At 39.8% G+C, this 24,431-nt stretch overlaps 2 pseudogenes; one reads left to right on the top strand and one right to left on the bottom strand.

Annotated features, from left to right (window-relative positions):
- The first annotated feature begins 752 nt into the window (after positions 1-752).
- LOC134222854 (methyltransferase-like protein 17, mitochondrial) lies at positions 753-2,752 on the top strand (annotated as a pseudogene).
- A 1,092-nt stretch (positions 2,753-3,844) lies between these two features.
- Positions 3,845-16,297, bottom strand: LOC134223375 (galectin-9-like; annotated as a pseudogene).
- Between the last annotated feature and the right edge of the window lie 8,134 nt (positions 16,298-24,431).

Genomic DNA, 24,431 nt, shown 5'->3' with positions numbered 1-24,431 from the left:
ATATATAGATGAGCGAAGATAAATCCTCTGTCTCCAAACGAACTGTCAAACGTGTCTCCAAACGAGCATGACGTCACGATTTCAATGGAAACGTTAAGGGCTGTGACGTCATATGCGCGTGTGCACGGGCAAAAAAATCGACTCATCCATGCATTCGCTCATCTATAGATTCTACTATCTATAGTAATTATACTTAACCGCACCCATTACCCAAATAATAGTTTTGCCAATTACAATACAGCTTATTGTTGAAATGGTATATTATGCAATGAGTTTATCATTTCTTCATATAGTAATCTGAATTGCAAGGATATTGTTATTTATCATAATAAACGATCTGAGAAATGTTACGTATATGGTCTATAGTATAGATTTTTCTCAGAGTGTAGGATTATGCGGGAATCAGGGGTCTGCGAAGCGGCCATGTTTCTGATGCCAGCATCAAAATCATCGATTAATTTAATACGAAGGCGTAATCATAATCGTTGAAACCTGTCATTGAAAATGTATTTTGAATATCGTGATATTTTGGCGAAGTAGAGCGCTTGGTGCCGATTGAAATATGAGAATTCATTAAAGGCATCAATATTCTTGTTGAAATAGCACCTCGCATTCATACTTTCGCAAAAGTTCTTGAAAAATTATGAAAAATAATTACGTCTATTTGGAAAAAATCACTTCGGAATAGTGGTTTGTTTACAAAATAGAATTGTCGATGGAAACCCAATTTCAATGACAATGGAAACTCAAAGATGTTGGCTATTGTCAAACGTAGTGGTAGGATTGGGGTTGCGGGAATATACTCCTTTGGCGTAGTTCCACTTTCTATAGTATGCGTCTGTTCTAAAAGTATTTTCTGGTTACCGTGTTGGGCTAAAATTACTCCGTTTTGCGTAACGTAATTTTTGAACGTATAAAAATAAATGACAGATCAACGTGAGTTTGTTTATAAATAAGTAAAAATTTATATTGAAAATGGCAGTTTTATAATAAAAGGAATAAAATGTTTCATTTTACCTGCAGGTAGTATTTTTTTTTAGAGAGTCTTTTTCAAGCTTCTTGATCCTTTATAGCGTTGTCTATACACGACTCAAGTAAACTCGCCCGCTTCCGTCACTCTGGACGAATCCACCGATCAAGCACTGGATGCCGGTAAGTTCAAGCCAAGGCAACACGAAGGCAGGCTAGACTGGATGCATCAGCGTTCCAGAATCATGTCGATGCTATCTACGAAGCTGCAAAGACCATCCGGTGAAAGCACTGCAGGCAGAAGGAATAAAGCTGGACAATTTTTACGATCGCGTAAGGCGCCTCGGAACACAATGCAATAAGGCAGAAGATCAAAGACTTGCGAGTCCGTGGGAAGACTTCAAATCCAAACTGGATGTTTCGACGATGTGTAATATTATTTTAGAGAATTGCGTGGATCGGGAAAAATGAGTTTTCTTTTAACACATAAGCACAGTTACGAAATTCTGCAACGATTTATGAAATTGTACTCATGTTCTGTCCTGTAATTGTTTTCCGGTTTACGTAACAAAAGAGGCATGATAAAAATAACTTATCCAAATTAACGTTGCAGCAGAGGACATAACCTACATCAACACAGTGATTGAGGCTCAAGCAAAGAAGCAGGCCAAACAGCAAATCTACGCCTGAAACCGATCGTCTACACCAATTTAAAAGTTTGCAATATTTGCTAGGTCGATCAGCGGCAAGTATGCCGTGTTGATGCGGATATTTGACGAAATCCGGCACCGGACGCGGATTCAAACCGCGTATTTTATTGACTTTGGGTCTGGTGTGGAACCGGTACGTGGGCTGTGTCCACTTTGTGGAAGGATCACATTTTGAGTACGTGTCGATTGACGCTTCCGCCGAAATGAACGAACGCGGGTGCTTATTCGTGGTGGCGAAATTAACAAGGCCATGAGTTTGAGGACCGTTTACGAACAGTTTCTGCCAGCATCGCGCAATAGGTACGACATCGTGTTGAGTGCGTTTTCCTGCGAGCTTCCATCGAAGAAGAATCGGCTGGAAATAGAAAATCTTGGAACAAATGTGACGGCTATTTAGTTCTGGTAGAAGGGGCTCGTATGCCGGATTCTCATTGATTGAGGAAGCCAGGGAATTTCTGTTGGTGAAATTAAAAACCAGCGAAGTTGCATACCACATATTTTCACCGGTAAGAAATTGGTTGTGATGGTTTAACTGCACGGAAGCTTAGTTAAAAGATATGTATAAGAAAACACATTCGTGTGTTTTGTTCATTTTTCATTTTTATCAATTTTAAGCTATTTATCTGTTTCGTTTTGATTCAGCCTTTCTGTTGGTTCAGCTCTGGCATTTTTGAATCTCAAATGTTTTTTCTATTTCATGCCCCCATCAACAGCAGTGCCTCGCATGCAGTTAGATGACGGCACACCGTTGACAAGCAGTTACAATCCGTTACCGTTGGGCAAAACAGGCGAGGTCTCCAAATTTTATACTCCTACGTTGTGTTTAAAAAGAGAGCCATGTACCCACTATCCCGCTTGGTTAGGCAAACATTGGTGAGATCAAGCATTCGATTTGCAGATATTACTGAAAACGGAAAGTTACAAGAGATAATTTTCACCGCTTCAAAACATGGGAAGAATACAGAAAAAACCGTTGATATACGGAAATATTTATTAACTTTTTTAGAAATTTATATCGATGTCTCGGCGGTAAATGGGGTGACCAATTACCAGTAAAAATAAATGAAGTATAATTTATGAAATGGTAAGAAAATGTTTGTACAAATATTATGTAAAATTTAATAGATGGTATACTTTCTAGAAGAAAACTTTGAAATAGAAAAAAAATATCAAACATTATAATCATTTACTTAATTATCATAAAATGATGATTTCAATTATACTTACTTACTCATGGGTCTATTACACTCGGCGGGTACACTGTTTCCTTTCAAGGAAAAAACATGATCGAAATTATTTTGGCGTATACAAAAACATTTTTGATTATATACGTTCTTCAGCAAAGTGATTCCACTGAGTATTAATGATTTTTTTATGTTTCTATTTTGTGATTAATCCACCTACAAGTGGAAAACAAAATTGATTTACAAAATATTTACTTATTGCTGTCTGAAACTCGTTTTGTGAAACGTGGTGTGTATCAGGGGAGAACATTCCTACAGCAACAGATGGCTGTGGCATCATAGGTAATTAGATCTCCAACAGCGAGCATTCATTTGTGGTGATTATTCTGAGTACTAGGTTAAGGAATATCCGAAATTATGTGTAATCAATTTGCAACCGCCCACAGAACTTGGACAACAAACCTTGTAAAAAATTTTATTTAGGGTGATGCAATTTAGCAGAACTTTTGATCTTTTCGATCTTTCAGAGTTTCTCAAATTTTGTTTTGTATATTCGAAAATCTTGAATCGGTCGTTGTGAATAATGTTAGGCAACTTTTTGAGATGTAATGAGACATCAGGGACTAACTTAAACTGGAAAAAATGTAGAACAAAATTGAAACATTGATTGACATTAATGTTTGTTGATCAATATATATTTGGTAATTTTATATGTATATGAATTATTTTAATGCCTTCAATCGCTATCGCTGCTGCTACTACTGCTGGCTGCTTCCACGTCGACGAAGCCCCTTTCCGACTGCATATCCTCCGAACCCCAATAGTCCAGCTCCAGCGGCATATTTCATAAATTTTTTGGACTTTTTGGTCTTTTCTGTGAACAAGAATAAAACAGAAACCGATTAAAATATTCCGTTTTTCAGTACACCTGCAGTTCGGGACTCAACTAGAAACAGAATTTGATATAAACAAAGCATTTATTTAGCCAAATTTGGTAGCCTTTTCCTTCTTGCCATCACGTACAGGAAGCATGTGCATCAGGGCGGCGGTTGTTCCAACTGCAAGAAGCCGTGGCTGCTATCAGCCGCCGGATCGAAAAATTCCACCCGTAGACGGTTTTTTGCTGGGGACTATTGTACTGCTGCTGATGATGACCGGGCAGCGCTGGGTTCGTTACCATCATTGGATACTGAGAACCTGGAGGCTGTGGAAATGGGTTTGAGGTATAGATAAGATACTGCAAAGATGCTTTATACACGCCACACCGCTGCACGCTTATTGCCAAGGGGGGCAAATGTAAGTCTACACGGTGATGCCTCGGATTATTAATGGTGCAAGACCATTCTAACCATTAATGACTGAAGCACTAGCGGTGCTCGCTGATCGTGAACAAAAATCTGTATATCAATTTATATAACGTTGGGATGCTGTATTACTGATTTTTCAATATTTTACCTTACTAAATAACGCTTATGAAATTAACTACATAGCGATAAATGTATCTATTAGAACTTGATAAATGCTGGGCATGGCGTACTATTGTGCACTATGGTCCAGGATACAGTTTACGCGGAAAGATGCATTTACGCCAAAACTTTCAAGAAAAAATGTTGTTCTACCAAATTGTTAGGAACAGTAAGGCTATCGTTATGGTGCTATCATTTCTCGGAATACTGACATGTTATGTTTCACATTAATGCATTATTTATTATTTATTCAGATTAAGCCCGAAGTGGCGTGTGCGGTATATAAGAGTCTTCTCCATTCGGTTCGTTCCATGGCTACACGTCGCCAACCGCAGTCTACGGAGGGTCCGTGAAGTCATCTTCCACCTGATCGATCCACCTTGCCAGCTGCGCACCTCGCCTTCTTGTGCCCGTCGGATCGTTGCCAAGAACCATTTTCACCGGGTTACTGTCCGACATTCTGGCTACGTGCCAGACCCACCGCAGTCGTCCGATTTTCGCGGTGTGTGAACGATGGATGGTTCTCCCAACAGCTGATGCAACTCGTGGTTCATTCGCCTCCCTTCACGTACCGTCCGCCATCTGCACCCCCACCATAGATGCTACGCAGCACTTTCCTTTCGAAAACTCAAGTGCGCGTTGGTCACTCCCACGAAGCATCGTCCAGGTCTGGTGTCCGTAGAGGACTACCGGTCTAATAAGCGTTTTAGTAGATAGTCAGTTTGGTACGGCGGCGAACTCCTATTCGATCAGGGCGTCTTGCGGAGTCAAAGTACGTACGATTTCCAGCCACTATGCGTCTCCGAATTTCTCTACTGGTATCATTTTCGGCAGTTACCAGTGAGCCCAAGTAGGCTCTTCAGAAGTCTGATGTAGGCTTCCTCCATCTTCTCAAAAGTTACGATGTGTGATAATATCCATGTATCGTCGGCGAAGCCAAATAGCCCTGGACGAACTTATTGAAAATTGTACCACTCGTGTTAATCCCTGCTCTTCGTATTACCCCTTCAAAGCGATGTTGAATAACCAGACACGAAAAGACCATCACCTTGCTTACGTATTAACCCTCTGCCACGGGTTTTCAGAAGGGACTCGATAATGCCCCTGAAACTCGAACTACGCATCACCCGATCCATCACGTCGCTTTGATCAACCGTGTCAATTTATCCGGAAATCCGATCAATTGTATGTCATATGCGGCTTTGAAGTCGATGAATAGATGATGTGTGGGCACGTTGTATTCGCGGCATTTCTGCCTGCAGTACTTGGCAGATGGCGAACACCTGGTCCAATGCTGGAGGGTTCGCCCATAAAAACCCGCCTGGTACTGCCCCTGACGAACTCGCTTTGCAATTGGTGCTTCAGCACAGTCGACGGCATGAAATTTGGGAAGTAATGTATCTTGTAGGCGGCGTTCATCAATGTGATTGCGCAGTAGTTGCTACAATCCAGCTTATCGCCCTTTTGTAGATGGGACACGACGCCTTCCATGCACTCCTGCGGCAAAACTTCCACTCCTCCCGAAATCCTTGGTAATGACGGCCAGTGCAGCGCTCTAGCCAGTGCCTCACCACCGTGTTTAAATAGCTCTCTCCTGGTAGCGGTGGGGTAGGGGCTTTGTTGTTCTTCGGCCGGCCCAATCTCCTCCTGGATTTCTTGGAGATCCGGAGCCGGTAAAATTATGTCATGCGTGCGTTCTCCCAGGTCCATCACCATACCGCCATCTTCGTCTGCCACATAGCCGTTCAGGTGTTCTTCGTAGTGCTGCTGCCTGCCACCTTTGGATCACCTCACGCTCATTCGTAGAGAGGTTCCCGTTTATGTCCCTTACACAATATCAGGCGCTGTGCGCACGTGGCCTTACGTGAACGGTTTAACTTCTCATAGAACTTTTCGTGTGTTATTAGCGTGCGGTACGCTTGATCCAGTCTCTTCACGGTCTCGATCTTCCACTGCTGGCACTTTTTCACTCCGGAAGAAATCCGAGTTTTATTTGTACCGCGCCCGTTTATATCGTGCCTCCCGATCGCCCTCGCGCGATGTTGCAGCAATCTCGCCCATGCTGCATTCTTCTCTTCTATTAATTGCTCACATTCGCCGTCATACCAGTCGTTTCTCTGAACCAGGGGCACCGTGCCAAGTGCAGCGGTTGCTGTGCCACTTTACCAATGGCGGATCGAATATCTCTCCAGCCATCTTCAAGAGAGACGCTGCGCCTAGCTGGTATTCCGTTAGGAGTGCCGCTTCCAGCTGCTGCGCGCGTATGCTTGGGCTTCAGATCTCTACCGTCTTGTAGCCGCCCAATGTTAAGTCGCGACGTCCTACTTCGACGCGTGTTGTACACTGTCGAGAGTTTTCCAGCGCAGGCATGCCACTGCAATGAAGGTAGTGGTCGGATTCAATATTCGAACTGCGGTAAGTGCGGACGTTCGTGATGTCGAGAGAAAAATTTACTGCCGTCCTGATTAGAACGCGTTGGTCGATTTGGTTTTCCGTTTCTTTGGTTAGCATTGATCTCCATGTGGCCTTGTGGATATTTTTACGGGGAAAGAAAGGTGCGCTTCGGACTTCACCATTCCGCAGGGGAGGCTGCGAAGTTTATGCATCGTTGGCCGTTGTCCATTCGATACGGTGTGCAGACTATCCGGTCCGATGACTGGTCTATACATTTCCTCCTATCCTACCTGTGCGTTCATGTCACCGATGACGATTTTGACGTCCCGCAGTGGGCATCCATCGTATCATCTCTGCTCCAGCTGGGCGTATAACGCTTCTTTCTCGTCGTCGAGTCTCTCTCTTCTTCGTGTGGGCAGTTGCACGTTGATGATGCTATAGTTGAAGAAACAGCCTTTAATCCTCAGCTTGCACATCACTTGCGTTGATTGGCTACCATCCAATCACGCGTTAGCGCATCTTACCCAGCACTATGAAGCCCGAGTTCCCCAGCTCGTTGGTGGTGCCACACAGCTTTTGGTAGAAGGTAGCGGCTGCTCGATGCCCGCTTTTCCACACTTTCTGTTTAAAAAATATTTTTTAGAAGGGTGCCCTTCTTGCCCCGTAAAGGGATGCTCATCTTGCTTGCCCTTATGGTGTATTTGAGCCATTGATCAAAAACAGAGTCTGAGTTAAGTCACATTTATCGGGATTACAGTTCTTTTGGAAATTCGGGTTCTAGTCTAAATGTTCGATGAGACGCAACAAAAAAGAACTGTTGTATTGAAATATAGAAAAGTATGCTTGCTGAGAAGGTATTCAGTATCATTCTTAGGGTGCTCATCTTGCCTCGTCCTACCCTAACTGATAATGTTTCCGTATACCTGAACCCCTTGTTTCGCAACATATCGTGTGTCCGCTATACCTGGACCTTGTTTCGCCAACATATCTTAATATTACTTTCCACGGCACTGATTCTGTCTTCCGGAAGTAAGATTTTTACCCTAGAAAGAATGTATTCTAATCAGATCATTTTAAAATAGCATTATAATGACAGTGGTACTAATTTCTGGGATAAATTGAAAACATGGCAGTAGACAAAGTCAAACATATAGCTCACAATCCTCACAAATTCCTAGCTCGATGCACCCACACACAAGGCCAATTATTGAATATAAACACTAAACAGTCATCAAGTGCAAATTCTCTCTAACTACAGCTGATTTGAGAAGCTTCCCCGAATGTATACATAGGGAACTTCATGGGACGATTTTAGTCCCAGATGCCTAAGGGTGAAGCCAGAGTAAACGCGACGAAGCGATGCGACGCGACGCGACTCACGTAAAAGAACCTAATAATCATTATCAACAGGCTGTCCGCAAATTGCACTGTCGCGTCGCGTTTACTCTGGCGGGCACCTAACGACTTCCTCCTATTTCCTTGTATTGAGGTTTCCAAATCGCTTGAGGACTTCGAGTGTAAATGCGCTAAAATGGAATCACTTGGAACTGTAGAATTCCTAACTACATTATATTGATTACATTACCTGCTACTTAGTGGTGTAATCAACTAAGGGGTTTAACTGAAATTCGAGGTAACTCACATAATATCCGCCTTTTGGTATGACGTGTATATTCATGAAGTGAAATTTCTCACCTGTTGAGATGGATAAGCAGCTGGCTGTTGAGGATGGATACGGGAAAGGAAATTGGGTGCTTGTTGCATCGGTGGCGTTTTGCTGGCGGATGGGACGGAGAGGAGTCGTCGTCTTGGCGTGGAGATGTAGCATCATGTAGAAAATTCTTCGTCTGTGTTGCATTCCAGTGATGACCGTATCTTTTACTGCTTAGTGCTCTTGGGATTGGTTAACAGCTGTTGGGGTTGTTTGTATCACGGAGGCGGTCGACGCGTTGCCAATGGGAGGCTGTCAACAAGTTTGCACTGACTGGACGACAAACATGGAAAGCAATTAGGACAAACACAACTTTGCCAAAAAAGCGGACGCTGCATACTACATTCAACACGAACCTTTTTACTTTCTAACCTTTGTGCTTTTTATTGTTGAGTGTATTTTTTAAGGGGTTAAGTTTTAACGTCAGAGGGGCATTCCATTCGTGGGTCTTGGTTATATAAGGTACCATACAAATATTATATTACGGATCGGTTGAATACAATGCGTAGGAGTTAAAATATAGTACCAAAATGGCTATTAGTAACATCAGTGCTAACAGGAGGATTACATTTTCTCAAGTTTGGCTTTAAGTTCTTCAGTAAATACCAGTGAGGGACTGCTGGCGGGTAGCCTGGGTGATGCGGATAGCCTCCAGGTGGAAGATGGGGTGGAGCTCCTAGTTGAAAAAATGGAAGTAATTTGAACAAGATAATTAACCTCTGTTGTTCATTTTTTTTAGAAAGAAAAGCGAAAGCCAAATGAGAATATGTTACATTAATACTTGTTAGTGATAAATTTTAGATGTCACAATAAATGTTGCAATCCGTCATTCACGTGAAATTTGTAAAATATTCTCATTCTATTTAGAAATCTTGCAGAATATCGTCTCTAATACCTAGACAGAAGGTTCTTGTTGGTTGTGCTTGTTTTTGCATGTTTGTGGTGTAGATTACTAGAACAGTTTCATGAACAGTGTTCGTCTGATTCTACCTGGATAGTGACCGGTGTTGCCAACAGGATAGCCTGGTGTCGGGGTGTATGGCAGTGGTGGAGGCATTGGGGTGGTGCCGGCACGAATCCAATCTGTCCAGGAGGGTATGACGGTGGAGTATATGGTGGCAGGTGGGGTCCCACTGGAAAGAAACAATTTAAGTTGAAGATTTAATAATAATCTTCTTTTTAAGTGGCATTACATCCCACACTGGGACAGAGCCGCCTCGCAGCTTAGTGTTCATTAAGCACTTCCACAGTTATTAACTGCGAGGTTTCTAAGCCAAGTTACCATTTTGCATTCGTATATCATGTAAGGGCCCCTAACACGCTGATATTTTTATGCCCAGGAAGTCGAGACAATTTCCAATCAGAAAATTGCCTACACCGGCACTGGGAATCGAACCCAGCACCCTCAGCATGGTCTTGCTTTGTAGCCGTGCGTCTTACCGCACGGCTAAGGGGGGCCAAATTTAATAAATAAATAAAAGTTCTGATTTTTTTAACGGAATTTTTGATTCTGAGGTCTACTAAAAGAAGATTACCTTTTAATCTATTTCATATTACTACTAGTTTTTTTTTTCACATTCTGGGAATTGAAATTGATTAGAAAAAAAATTGAATATATTTTTTTAAGAATTTTGTTGCGAAGTCCATTCCCGCATTGCCTTTGTCTGTCATTGTGTCTGTCATTGCGAAAATAAAGACTAAATAATTCAATTTTTGAATTGTAGGGTTAGGCGGGGCAAGATGGGTCACGGGGTAATCTCGTCGAGCAAACTAAAATTTAAACATTTTTATTTGTATAGTGAAAGTATCATAAGTATTGTAGGCGATGTAGTACTAACTGCGTTGAAATAAATAAATTTGATCGAAAATTAAACATTCTAACATGAATTTGCAAATGGGACAAGATGGATCAGCACATATTGAAGAGCATAGTTCGTATTCAAAACATATGTTCCATTGCTGATTCAATCATTTTTTACTTTTATCTTTTGAGCATAATGATTTTAGTTTGTCAATAATTTTTTTTTGTCTTTAAGAAAGCAATACTCAGACGGCTTATTTTCTTAAGAAATTGCAGACATTTTTTAAATATAGTGCCATTTCTTAATCCAAAGCTTTAAATTCATTTTTTATTCAATAAAATCATTGGCAATAAACTTATTTATCTGAAAAATATATTAAGCTCTTTTAGTGGAATGTATTAAACCGTCTAAGACGAATTAAGTACTGTCCATTTAATTCCACCAGTTAATTTTCGTTATCTTTGCAGATACGTATTTCGACCACAACTGTGTGGTCGTCTTCAGTGTCTTATGCTTGACTCGACTCGAGTCAAGTCAAATCTAGTACAAAGACACTTGTCGAGTCAAGTACAAGACACTGAAGACGACCACACAGTTGTGGTCATCGTATCTAAAAGATAACTGAAATAACTAAGTAAATGGACAGTAATTAATCGTCTTAGACGGTTTATTATCTGTGTATTGTGCATGAGCATGAGCATGAGCATTATGACCGCACAATTCGTAGTTGCTACTCCGTGATTGACTAGAACTTGCGAAATTGTACAGAGAACACAATAAATGGGGCTTGGGACTAGCTACCCATTCTCAATGTACACGTTTCGGGAGCTCAAATATCTAAAGTCAATAACGGCGCCGGCCACGTCCTTACGGTCATATAGGAAGGGGAGGATTGTTAGTCCGACTCTCGTTGCTACTAGAGACCGAGAACACCTCTGCATCTCCACGATTGTCTTGGGATAGGATATCGTTTTAGTAACAAAGGATAATTTATCTGGATTCACTTCGGTAAGTGATGCGATCTATGGGATGGGAAATAACACTCTCGCTGTCTGAAACTTTCACTTTCTGATTTATTCACTCACCGCGCAAAGCAGAACAACAATACGACGACCGGCCGATCGTTTTGCCTTCCGCACAAAGCAAAACTAAACTTCGACGACCGGACGATCCGCTTACTGGAGAAACCCGACCGGATAAGAAACAAACTTACACTTTCTGATTTATTTACTCACCCGCACAAAGCAAAACTAAACTTTGACGACCGGTCGATCCGCTGACTCGAAACAAGAGCCAACACGCACTGAACTAATTAACTTTACTACCGGCCGCGCAATGCAAAACACAAAATTTCGGCAAATCGCGCGATCGTTCGGCCGTTCGAAACAAGAGCCAACATGCACTGATCTAATTAACTTTACTACCGGCCGCGCAATGCAAATCTCAAAAATTTCGGCAAATCGCGCGATCGTTCGGCCGTCCCGAAACAAGAGCCAACACGCACTGAACTAATTAACTTTATTTCTGGCCGCGCAATGCAAAACACAAAATTTCGGCAAATCGCGCGATCATTCAACCGTCCGAAACAAGAGCCAACACGCACTGAACTAATTAACTTTACTACCGGCCGCGGAATGCAAATCACAAAATTTCGGCAAATCGCGCGATCGTTCGGCCGTCGAAACAAGAGCCAACACGCACTGATCTAATTAACTTTACTACCGGCCGCGCAATGCAAATCTCAAAATTTCGGCAAATCGCGCGATCGTTCGGCCGTCGAAACAATAGCCAACACGCACTGAACTAATTAACTTTATTTCTGGTCGCGCAATGCACAACACAAAATTTCGGCAAATCAGCGCGATCGTTCGGCCGTCGAAACAAGAGCCAACACGCACTGAACTAATTAACTTTACTACCGGCCGCGGAATACAAATCACAAAATTTCGGCAAATCGCGCGATCGTTTGGCCGTCCGAAACAAGAGCCAACACGCACTGAACTAATTAACTTTATTTCTGGCCGCGCAATGCAAAACACAAAATTTCGGCAAATCGCGCGCGATCTTTCGGCCGTCGAAACAAGAGCCAACACGCACTGAACTAATTAACTTTACTACCGGCCGCGGAATGCAAATCACAAAATTTCGGCAAATCAGCGCGATCGTTCAGCCGTCGAAACAAGAGCCAACACGCACTGAACTAATTAACTTTATTTCTGGCCGCGCAATGCAAAACACAAAATTTCGGCAAATCGCGCGATCGTTCGGCCGTCCGAAACAAGAGCCAACACGCACTGAACTAATTAACTTTACTACCGGCCGCGGAATGCAAATCACAAAATTTCGGCAAATCGCGCGATCGTTCGGCCGTCCGAAACAAGAGCCAACACGCACTGAACTCAATAAACTTATTTATCTGTGTATTGTGAATAAAAACAACAAAATTAATTGCAGAATTTAACCCTTAAATGCGCAATGTTGTTTTAAAACAAACCGAAAATATGTTTAATGTTAATGGTTTTAATGGTTGTTTACGTTAAAAATATTTTCGACGATTTCTAAAAAATCGCTTTGCGCCTTGCGGGTTAAAGGTGACCCATCTTGCCCGGAATTTTTTGATTGACAGAAAAAGAGACTTCTACCTTAATGACTTAAAATGAAATAAAAAGTAGATTTTTTGTTACTTCATGCCCCTGGCTTACAGATTATGAGCTATTTTTATAGATCCACGTTGAAAAGCTAAATTAAAATGTTTCTATTTTGAGGCATTGAGGGTTCGCCTTAGGTGACCCTTCTACCCCATCCTACCCTATTTGATTCACAGAAAAACATTTGAAACACTCAAATTTACATTTTATTACATCCTATTGATAAATAAAATCAATAGGTAGGTATGTACCTACTATAAAATTCCATACCATGCTGTCTTCCAAAATGCAAATAAAAATGCATTCGTTCCACCCAAACTGACGAATACGACCAATGCAATGATGCTTCTCTGTATACTATTCCAATGATGATGATGGTCCCGGCACATACCCCTACAAAGGCTTGAGCCAGACGATTTATCTTTAAGATAATTAATAATGATCAATTTTAATCAGATTTAGCAAACAATAAACGATCAGTCAGACACTTCAAATGATTCGAATTATCGTCACACCAAATATTAAAATCACCAGCAACAAGTACATTTAGTTTACTAAAATCGATGAAAATTTCACACCAGTTCTATAAAATTGAAAAACGCTGATCACTCGAACTGGGAGAATGAAATAAAACACCATAATTACCCGTCTTTATGCCACGTGCAACTGGAATGTAAGAACCAAGTTCGTTCACAGGCTTCGTTCAATTTTCAATTGAAGTTTTAATTTAACCGATTCTTTAGTATAATTAGCAACTCCGCCAGTGTGTCTTGAATGTAATGAACAAGCAGCGACTTTGAATCCGGTATACTGCACTGATCAAATGATTCATACTCTACAATATGCGTTTCTGCTAATACCGTGCACGCACCTAACTTTGCGCAGCTCCTAACTTTGCGCATTTCGCGGTTATTTTTGTTATAGAATACGTTTAAATTGAATTTCGAAATGTAATTACAACTTGTCAGCACAATATACATGTTATTATTTCAGTGCATGCATTTTGCCGCAGTTAAATGACGCATTTCTCATTTTAATGGTTGAAATGTGTACTGAAAACAGTGAAAAAAATACCAAAATGGCGTGTTCTTAGCACAAATGACAAGTGACGGTCTACCCGAAAAACTGTATTTTTGTAATTTTCTACGTTCGGTGACAACTGATTACATGGATCAATAATTATAAAATTGTTGAAGCCATCTCATGAAATTTATATTTGATATTTATATTTTCGTTGAAATATATTATGCGCAATGTTAGGAACCATTTTCAATACAGTTGTACCTAATTTTGCGCACAACTCGTATTTCTTCGATATTTTCAACATTTATGAATACCGTGCACGCACCATACTTTGCGCAGTTAAGGAAATTCAAAATTTAATCAACTCGTACAACTTACAGAAAGTAGCTATCCGCCTGAAATAGTTTTCATGCTGTAGTATTATTATCATATTATTGTTTGAGAACCAAATTTGGTACAAAAATTTAAAATAAATAGTAAATTGAACATCAAAGCAGACCCCTTATTATATGCCTAACTTTGCGCACATAACTTGAGAAATTTCTAACACGAAGCAATCGTCTATCATACAATTTTTCATCCAAATTTTATTTTTTCAACCAACTGGAAAGAGTTCGCGCCAAAAAAAAATTTTGTTGGCTGTGTTCAATGTACATAAATGAGGCTGTATATACACCAACAGACTTAAAATACTACCAAGTATGTCACATCACAACCCCATCATGCCGGGCATCCTCATTTTTTTCAAATATGCTCATATATGCCTACAAATGGAATGAGCATGATTTGTAATAGTAGTATTAGTTGAAAAAATAAAATTTGGATGAAAAATTGCATGATAGACGATTGCTTCGTGTTAGAAATTTCTCAAGTTATGTGCGCAAAGTTAGGCATATAATAAGGGGTCTGCTTTGATGTTCAATTTACTATTTATTTTAAATTGTTGTACCAAATTTGGTTCTCAAACAATAATATGATAATATTACTACATCATGAAAACTATTTCAGGCGGATAGCTACTTTCTGTAAGTCGAACGAGTTGATTAAATTTTGAATTTCCTTAACTGCGCAAAGTATGGTGCGTGCACGGTAATACCAAAATTGACGTTTTCCTGCTACAATCGTACGTAATGCTATGTAGTTTGTAGACAATTAGAAATATGCACATACAAAACATCTAATTACTACTGGGACTTGGTTGCTATTCATTGAAACGCAAGCTGCTTTTCTTTTGATCAAACAATTTCTTATAGATCTTACACACAATGCTAATGAATATGCATGAAAACATGATGCGCCGCCAAGACAATACGCTATAACCAGCTTATGCTAAGAGATGTCACATCTCCAGTAAGTAAGGGTGGTCAGTGTTTCTCACTTACCTGGCATCGAAGTTCCCGGATATGGTGGAACGGATCCAGCCGTGTCCATTTCCGTCGTAATCGAATGGACCACACAACCACCGCTAATAGAAACGTATCTGGCCGAATGCACCGACAAACGATGATTAAACGTACAGAAATGTTCACCGTTGATCGCGATCTTGTACTGATTCACCTCGACCAGCACCAGTACGTCGAACGACTGCCCATAGTTGATGGGGCACCCGCCGTAGCGTTCCTCAGCACCCCACACTTGATTTTGCAGCGTGTTTCGCACGATCACCGATTCATTGGGCCGAATACTAAGGTGCAGCGTGACGTCATCCCGCGGGTTCAATGCAGCGCCCGTTTGTATATTGATCTGGCACCTGTATGAGTGTGGACAAGTGTAGAGCAGCGCCGATGAACGAAAGCAATCAATATTTATCAAGATACGCATTAACGTTATCAATTCGAGGCATTGTGATAAGGCATGGGTTTATGATAAAACTGACACAAATATATAGAAGTCAAAAATGTGAATTCCAGTTTTGCAAAATTGAGGCGTGTGATTCACTGCACTATTTTTCACTCAATAATACACTTCATGGCGTGATCCTAGTTGTAGACACTAGTTCTTACCGTTCTCCGTGATTGTTGATGATGCCTTTAATACGCACCATTGATCCATGACGAAGGCCGCCTGGTATGAGGCCCAAAAATGGAACTACCTACAAAACAAGATGTTCAATATATTAATTGACTTCAAACAAGGTAAACTATAACAAAACAAGATCGACTAGATAGATTGTCGATCGGCACCTACCGGCGAATACACTGGAACAGTCGCCATTGAAAACCAGTTGATTCACCGAAGAAAATTTTAGCTCAAAAATATATCGCACCAATTGCCCGCACTGTCCAATAACGATGACTGTTGAGCACTGACTAATAGAAACCTGTCGATGAGAGATATAGTATGTACATACATACAGCTATTATCAGTCAGTGTTTGCTAAAATGATAAGAATGAATGTTTAGTTCATGAGTGCTGTCAGTTATGGAATAGTTGGGCTCATAACCAACCGTATACATATTGTCAATAAATGTGCTCAAATTAAAAATACTGAACAAGTTAACGCACAATATGTACATAATTGTTTATATGTATAGAATGTTATATGTATAGAATAGTTTATAGAATGTACAATTATCATGGGCAAATTAATAGATACCATATTTAAATAATTGCAATATAGGACTATACTGCCGTGAGCAAACCAGTCCCATTTGTACATATATGGATTCCATGGGACTGATGGGACTGACTTGCGATTCACGGCAGTATAGACACTACAAATATTGAAAACTTGTTAGTAGGTCCATTACAAAAAAAAAAGTATATTGAAAAGATTAGAATACCATTTTAGGGATATGTTCCATAAAAGTTAATATCAGTATTTGAGGTGAAGTCACATGAAAATATCATTATCTTGCAGGGTTGTTACGGATACGCGGATTTTGCGATTTTCACCGATGTGGTGTGGTTACATTACAATTTTAAGGCTTCACGCGGAACTAGGTTAAGGTGAAAATTTAATAAATGCTAACTTTTTTTAAGTGGCATCAGTGGCGTCAGCCAGAAAAATGGTCTGGGTCTGGTTTTCAAAACTTTTTTTTTCAAAAAAAAACTGTCGGGTGGATTGAGGCGTTTGTTACTCCAGAAATTCTGCTCGAAATGCTAGAGGAATTGGGAGTTGAGTGTATCAGTGAAGTGGAAGCATTATTTTCTCGTGAATGGGTTTCCAGCAATGTTTTGGCATTACCGGCTACTTGCGATTTCAGTACGTTAATTTGCTCGATTGTTATCGAATCTATCATCGTTGCAGTCCCAAAATGTAAAGTCCAGTATCATGATCGCATGCTTGACACTTACTGTCGAAATTTTGAAATAACATAACATCGGACCGGATATTCTGACATACCGTATCGAACAACAACGGCCAACGATGCATAAACTGGTCAGGCTCCCGCGGAATGGTTGGCCGGAGGACTTTCTTTCCCCGCAAGAATATCCACAAGGCCACATTGAAATCATCTAATCAAGTAGTGGAAAACCTAATCGACCACGTTCTAATCGACGGTAAATTCTTCTCCGACATCACGAACGTACGCACTTACCGCAGTGTGAATATTGAATCCGACCACTACCTCGTTGCAGTATGTCTGCGCTCAAAACTCGACGGTGTACAACACGTGTCGGAGTCGTCCGCCGCGGCTAAACATTGGGCGGCTACAAGACGGTAGATTAGCCCAAGACTATGCGCAGCAGCTGGAAGTGGCACTCCCAACGGAAGAGCAGCTAGGCGCAGCGTCTCTTGAAGATGGCTGGAGAGATATTTGATCCGTCATTGGAAGCACCGCAACTGCTGCACTAGGCACGGTGGCCCCGGATCAGAGAAACGACTGGTATGATGGCGAATGTGAGCAGTTAGTTGAGGAGAAGAATGCAGCATGGGCGAGATTGCTGCAACATCGCACGAGGGCGAACGAGGCACGACAGAACACACAGACAGAACTCGATTTTTTGGAGGAAAAAGCGCCAGCAGGAAGATCGAGACCGTGAAGAGACCGCGCTAATAACGCACAAAAGTTCTTTCAGAAGTTAAACCGTTCACGTAAGGGCCACGTGCTACAAGGACATAAACGGGAACCTTCTTACAAACGAGTGTGAGGTGATCCAAAGGTGGCGGCAGCACTACGAAGAGCACCTGAATGACGATATGGCAGACAACGGTGGTGGTATGGTAAAGAACCTAGGACCACGCGCGCAGCACGTGCGACTTCCGGCTCCGTATCTCCAGGAATTCCAGGAGGAGATCGGCCGGCTGAAAAACAACAAAGCCCCTGGAGTTGACCAACTACCAGGAGAGCTGTTTAAACACGGTGGTGAGGCACTGGCTATAGCGCTGCACTGGGTATTTACCAAGGTTTGGGAGAATGAGGTTCTGCCGCAGGAGTGGATGGAAGGTGTCGTGTGTCCCATCTACAAAAAGGGCGATAAGCTGGATTGTAGCAACTACCGCGCAATCACATTGCTGAACGCCGCCTACAAGGTACTCTCCAAAATTTTATGCCGCCGACTAACATCAATTGCAAGAGAGTTCGTGGGATTTATGGGTTAACGTTCTACCACATACCAGGTGTTCGGCGTACGACAGGCAGGCTTGGCATTGGTCGCGACCAATATGTTCTCCACCTTTTATCAATGTATTTATAACTTATGTAAACACTTTTGCTAGAGCTCGCACTAGTTCAACTCGCCTAGGAACTAATCAATATAAACTAAAACTAATATACAGGCCTGGTAGCGAGTCACTTTTTAGTGACTTGGTCACTATTTTGATTCTAGTCACTAAAAAGTCACTATTTGCATCCAAAAGTCACTAAAGTCATTATTTTTCGGAAAATGGTCACTAAAGTCACTATTTTTGCATTGCCAGTTGTAAAAAAGTTCAAAATAAAAATCATTTGTAACTATTATTATCAACCAAATCAAATGTGAATCTGGTACCTAGTAATATATTAAATTTTGGGAAATATGCACCAAAGAAGATCCAAGTGCGTTGTAAAAATCGTGAGGTTATTTCCGATTCATATCAACTATGATCTTTTTTTCTGGATGAAATATAAACACCTAAGTAAAAGTACAGAATTGAGGTATTGGAACCAGAACCACGTATGTTGGGGAGCGTTAATACCCTTCGGTGACAAAGATAGTGAACAGCTTCAGTTTCAGCAAATATACTATATTAACAATATGATTCACTCTCACGAAATTTTGGCGACACCACATGTGGCGCCAACTCGCGACCAAAAGGATCGATACACACGTAAATCGAACTACCCAAAATATGACGATCGTTTTACACACACTTCGAAATGTCATCATGAAAAAAAAATAGGGATGCTTGATGTTTTTTTTGCAAAATTAATCGATTATGTTTAATCGAATGCAAACGGAAAATCAAATGTTGTAGCAGACGTGTAATAGACATATTTTTGTGGAAATGTATAATAAATTTGATATAGCTCGTTGAACTGTATCCGGCGGGACCATGCCGGTGCACCATATCGAAATTGACGCACGATGAAGCAGTTGGAGAGCTATACGAGGTTGCTGTGGACGTTTACATTCTTCTCGCATTGTACCTACTCACTCTTTGTTTCGCACACCATGTTACTGTTTGCTCATTTGACTGCAACACTTTTATCAAATATACTAAATATATTAACAATACACTGATAAAAATTAAGCAGTAAATTCAACAACGCAAACCTGTTTAGCTTAACCATGCAATAACGCAGTAAAGATAACGTCAATCTAATGTGAAGATGATTTAGTCCATGACCATGTCAACTAACATTACTATGGAATGGCATTGGACCGATTACCATGAGCAATGTAGTAATCACAACTATACATTCTGTAAATAGCACTTCGAATCAACCATTTTACCATGACCATTCATGGTTATGTTATAGTCAATGCAACATTGTAAAAATTGGAGTATAATTTTCGTTTATCGGTTCACTATTCTGAAGTGTGGGACAATTTTGTTTTCATAAGATTCATCCCTTTACTGACAAAAAATCCAAACTTTTGAAAATCTTCTACAAAACTACCCAATCATCCAGATTTTGTGATTGCGTTTGCCGTTGGTGGTATTTGGATTGGCCTCGGGCTTGACCTAATAATTAAATGTTATTGAAAGTGATTGCTAAATTTTGAATGGATCAATCAAGGTAACTCATATAGCACTCATCGCATCAAAACAACGGTTGCACTGTATATGCATATTTCTATTTGTGTGCCTTTGACAGAACATGCCTACGCACGGTGGCGCGATCTGTTCATTTAAAGCGCGGGTTTTGCTAATTGATTGCTCCATTGGTAATGATTTCTAGTGAAAATAATAGTTTCTAATGGGTATATCTCCAAATTTATCTCTTTCTATCATAGAAAACTGGCGTGCCTATATTTGTTATAAAAATATGGTGAAAACTAAGCTGCTATTTGAAAGAGCCACATGATTTGTAGTAAAATGAAATTGCTTTTTGATTGAATCTACGAAACAATTGATCTAATCTTTAACTACGCATCGAGCGATATGATTTCTAAGACAAAACAAAGCAATCATTTTTCAAGATTTTCATACGCTAGCTGGAAGTAAATCCATTTCTAGCCACCTTCAGCATGATGTTGCTTTGTACACTCAGAATAAAATGCATATTGTATATATGTGCTCCGCACTTATATTTTGACCAGTGTACTTTGCTTTTATCAAAGTATGTGCGGCGCTAATAGATATATTCGATTCAATGATCATAAGTTTTATGTGCAGAATGTATTGATTTCTTCATTAGTGCTGCACTTATAATTCTAAGGAAACTAATTCGCTCCTAACCATTAGACTTGCACATATTTTCCATAATCATACATACTGGCTATAATTTAACAGTACACCCAGGTTCTTATTAACACCGTGGTGATACATTACTTTCTCGGATAACCTCAACTTGCAAAGCTTTTCAAATACCCCCAGAATTTTCTTTGATGTTTTGTGATTTTTTTGGTGGGGTTAACTCATTGCTTCATTAACGCTGAAGGTCTTAAACGACCAAAACCAAACCGTGTAAAAAAAAACCTGGGTGTAATAAGAATGAAATAATTGTTTATTAAATGAATTTAGAAAACTATTTATTTTCAATTTTTGTTACATTTTACGTATGTTATTCCATAACGATAAAACTACGCCATTTCCCAGCCGGAAAATCCCGAACATAACACGCAAAAAACACTGTATATCACATGCAGGACGCGTTTTTTTGGGGAATGTGCCATCTTTTCCGTCATTTCTCGGCATGGAGAAAACTAGTACCTTCGTTTTGCTTCTATTTCATCAGGAATTATCTTCCTTGTGAAAATCTATGCCTTTAAATGTACATTTTCCAGATTCCTTATGAGTCATTGGTTATGGTGAGATGATCGACATAACTGGTCCAGTAAGAACGTGCTCAATCCGGATTCTAGAAGCAAAGAATTATTGATTCAATATTTTTGTAAAATAGATATATTTTACTTCCTACTTACCTCACAACTATTTTTGACGATGGATATAGTTGATTTTGAAATGAATCCTTGAAATAAACCGCGTAAACAACTGTTGAGCAGCTTGCCTTCTGCGTTGTTTTTTAAGTTTTGTTGTTGACGAAGCCACTCGAGATTCGTTGACTGCCTTCGTAATAAGTTCGTAATATAGTTCAATTTCAATATCCTATGCACTTAAAATTATTTCAAATTAGTAATGCAGTTCAATATGACCGCACATATTTTTCATAAAGTGCACTTAACCCTACAGCCTGGTACCATAAATAAATTCTATGCGAGTTTCGCACATAGAAATTATCATTCGATTTATTTGAGTGTAGACGCATATCCCAAGTAACAATTTCCATACTTCTTGGATTTATTTAATTCTTATAGCTTGGATTTATAATAGCAATCACCATAGCTAGTTGCTCAGTTTTATTGTCGATCTTATTGCTATCATTAAGCCTCTCATAAATATGCTGAAAAAGCTTCAAACGTCAACCGCATATTGACCTTATAAAGCGGCTCTACAGTTGTTGTGGAGAGCGTGATAAATCCAACTTTCATAGCTCGATCAAAACCAAAATGTTTGGTCGTAATGTGGTCAAATGAGTTACCCCAATAAGAATATTTGCATTGCAAAGAGTTCATAAAGGTGTTTAATAAGAGCAAAATTGTTCTTAGGGGTCATTCAATAATGATGTCACAGGTTTAAGTGAGGGAGGGGTGCGTGAGAGTGCGTGGTGTTAATTTTTTTTTCAAAGCTTTTTTTTTGACAGCTGCCGCAGCCAAATTCCCTTTTTTTTTTCCTAAATACTCTTATAATAGGTTTATAGTTGTTATTTAGAGAGGGTCACTTGACCATATTTTACATTTATAGCGGTCATCAGAAAGTTGTCGTGTAATATTGGGTTTTATTATTAGATCTTATAAATTGATCTTGAAAACCATCCCTAGAGCGGAATAAAACTTGTAATGTTACTTGGGATATCACCGCATGGCTAAGGAAGGCTATGGTAGATTATTGTTTAGCATGATCAATCGTTTTGAATAATTTTATGACATCAGTTAAACTTATTCATTTGCATAACAAGTTTCAATTTCGGCAGGTGATGAGAAAGAATTGGGTATATATGTAAAAAAGATATCGAACCAGTACATTATCTCCATCCAAGCGTTTCTCATCTATTTTCGGAGAATTACATACATTTATCGAGTTTGGCTTCGTTATACTCTTTGACGCTTGAGCTTCAATAAACAAGTTATTTAGACTATAACTTGGTAATAATCGATTCCTCCTTAATTTTTTATATGATGATTGGAAGAAAAAAATCGAGGAAACTCATTTAGTAGTGACGTGGTAAATAATTGACTGTTTTACAACTAAAAGGTTCCGTTAGAGGAGAAAAAGTTGTAAATATCACTAAATTTTGAGGAGAAAGTTGAGAAATTGTGAAAATACAATTTTGATGCGAGTTGTAAGGAAACCCAATACGATCGCGTTAAAAATGATCTAGAGTGCGGCGCTGAATGAACTCAACAATTGACAGTAAGAATGCAAAATGTAGTCGACTCTGTAAACCTCGATGTTCTATATCTCGATATCTCTCCCTATGTCGATGGTTTCCTCGGTCCCTTCAATCTACATACATTTTGGCTTTCTACATCTCGATAACTTCCCTATCTCGAAATCTTTCTATCCCGATGTGTTGTAATTGTATTTTGTTCTGGATTCACTCTCCTTAGGTCGATACGTTCAAATTTTTAGGCTACTAGACCATATTTGGACGATAACAATACAGATCAACAATAAGTAATTATATTTGTTTTGTTGTCGTTTTTCATAGCAACAAGCTGTTTTGGATCTAGTACCCATTTAAATTTTCCTTCCATTCCTCGATCTCTCCCTATCTCGATGGTCCCTTCAATATCGAGATGTGGAGAGGCGACTAGTATAATCCCGAGCAAGGTCGAGTACGTTCAACTAGTTTTTCTTGCAAAATTATCGAAAAATAACCTATTAAATCCCAAAAATATCTGATATTGGATACGAAATCGAGAAAGCACAATAAAATGGGCGTAATTTATTTTAGCGGAAATATCTTACCGTAATGCTACGTTTTGAAAGGGCAAGTGAATTGAACAACAACAACAAAGTTAAAAGCAAATGACTTGCCAAGAGTTGAACATGTTCAACTTACTGTCCAATCAAATGAGTCGAATGAAGGTGTTTGGACGCGTTTAATCCAAGCGACTTGTCCAATGTACTTCCCATGTCTAAACGTAACATAATAATCATACCCATTATGATAAGCGCAACAACAAAAACGCAATCGGATGAGTGTCATCTTCATAGCTTTCCACTCAAGATACATATTCATTCAATCAATGGTGGGCAGCGAAAAGTTTTTCAATTCATAATAAGTTGAAACGCAGGTGTTAAGTTCCAGTAGGAATTTAGGACACCGAAGAGGAAGAAGAATGATGCATTTTAATAATATCGATAATATTTAGAAAGAATTAATCAAATTTCTTGGTGAAGAAAATGATAGAAATGTTTACAGTGAAACAATCATTTTAATGTTCGCGGATCGGCTTTCACAGTTTGAACGATTGAAGCAAAGGTGTAGTTTGTCTGCTTTGCACTGCTTCATCGAAATATTTACAGTAGTGTTTGCATTTAACAAAGTCGATATTCCGGTAATCGATTTATTGAAAAATGTATGGACATCCCCACACTGTAAAAATGTCATCGAACAACTGTATGACTACTCACCGGAAGATGGCAGGAGGGTTTTCCAGCACAAGCTAGAAAAAACATGTTTAGATTCCTCTTTGCTCGCTAGATGATGTTGTTATCACCGGCAAATTGTTCGCCATTTCGTTGTATGGGAAAACTCGAAGTGAACCATATTGTTAATATAATATATTTGGTTTCAGTTACACGACAATGATGTTTGATGTTTCACAACGTCAGGGAGAATAATAAGCGATAAGCGCGTTGATGAC

Source organism: Armigeres subalbatus, chromosome 3, assembly GCF_024139115.2.
Source record: "Armigeres subalbatus isolate Guangzhou_Male chromosome 3, GZ_Asu_2, whole genome shotgun sequence".
Taxonomy (NCBI): domain Eukaryota; kingdom Metazoa; phylum Arthropoda; class Insecta; order Diptera; family Culicidae; genus Armigeres; species Armigeres subalbatus.
The sequence above is the reverse complement of the archived record's forward strand: the minus strand, read 5'-3'. Positions and strand labels throughout refer to the sequence as shown.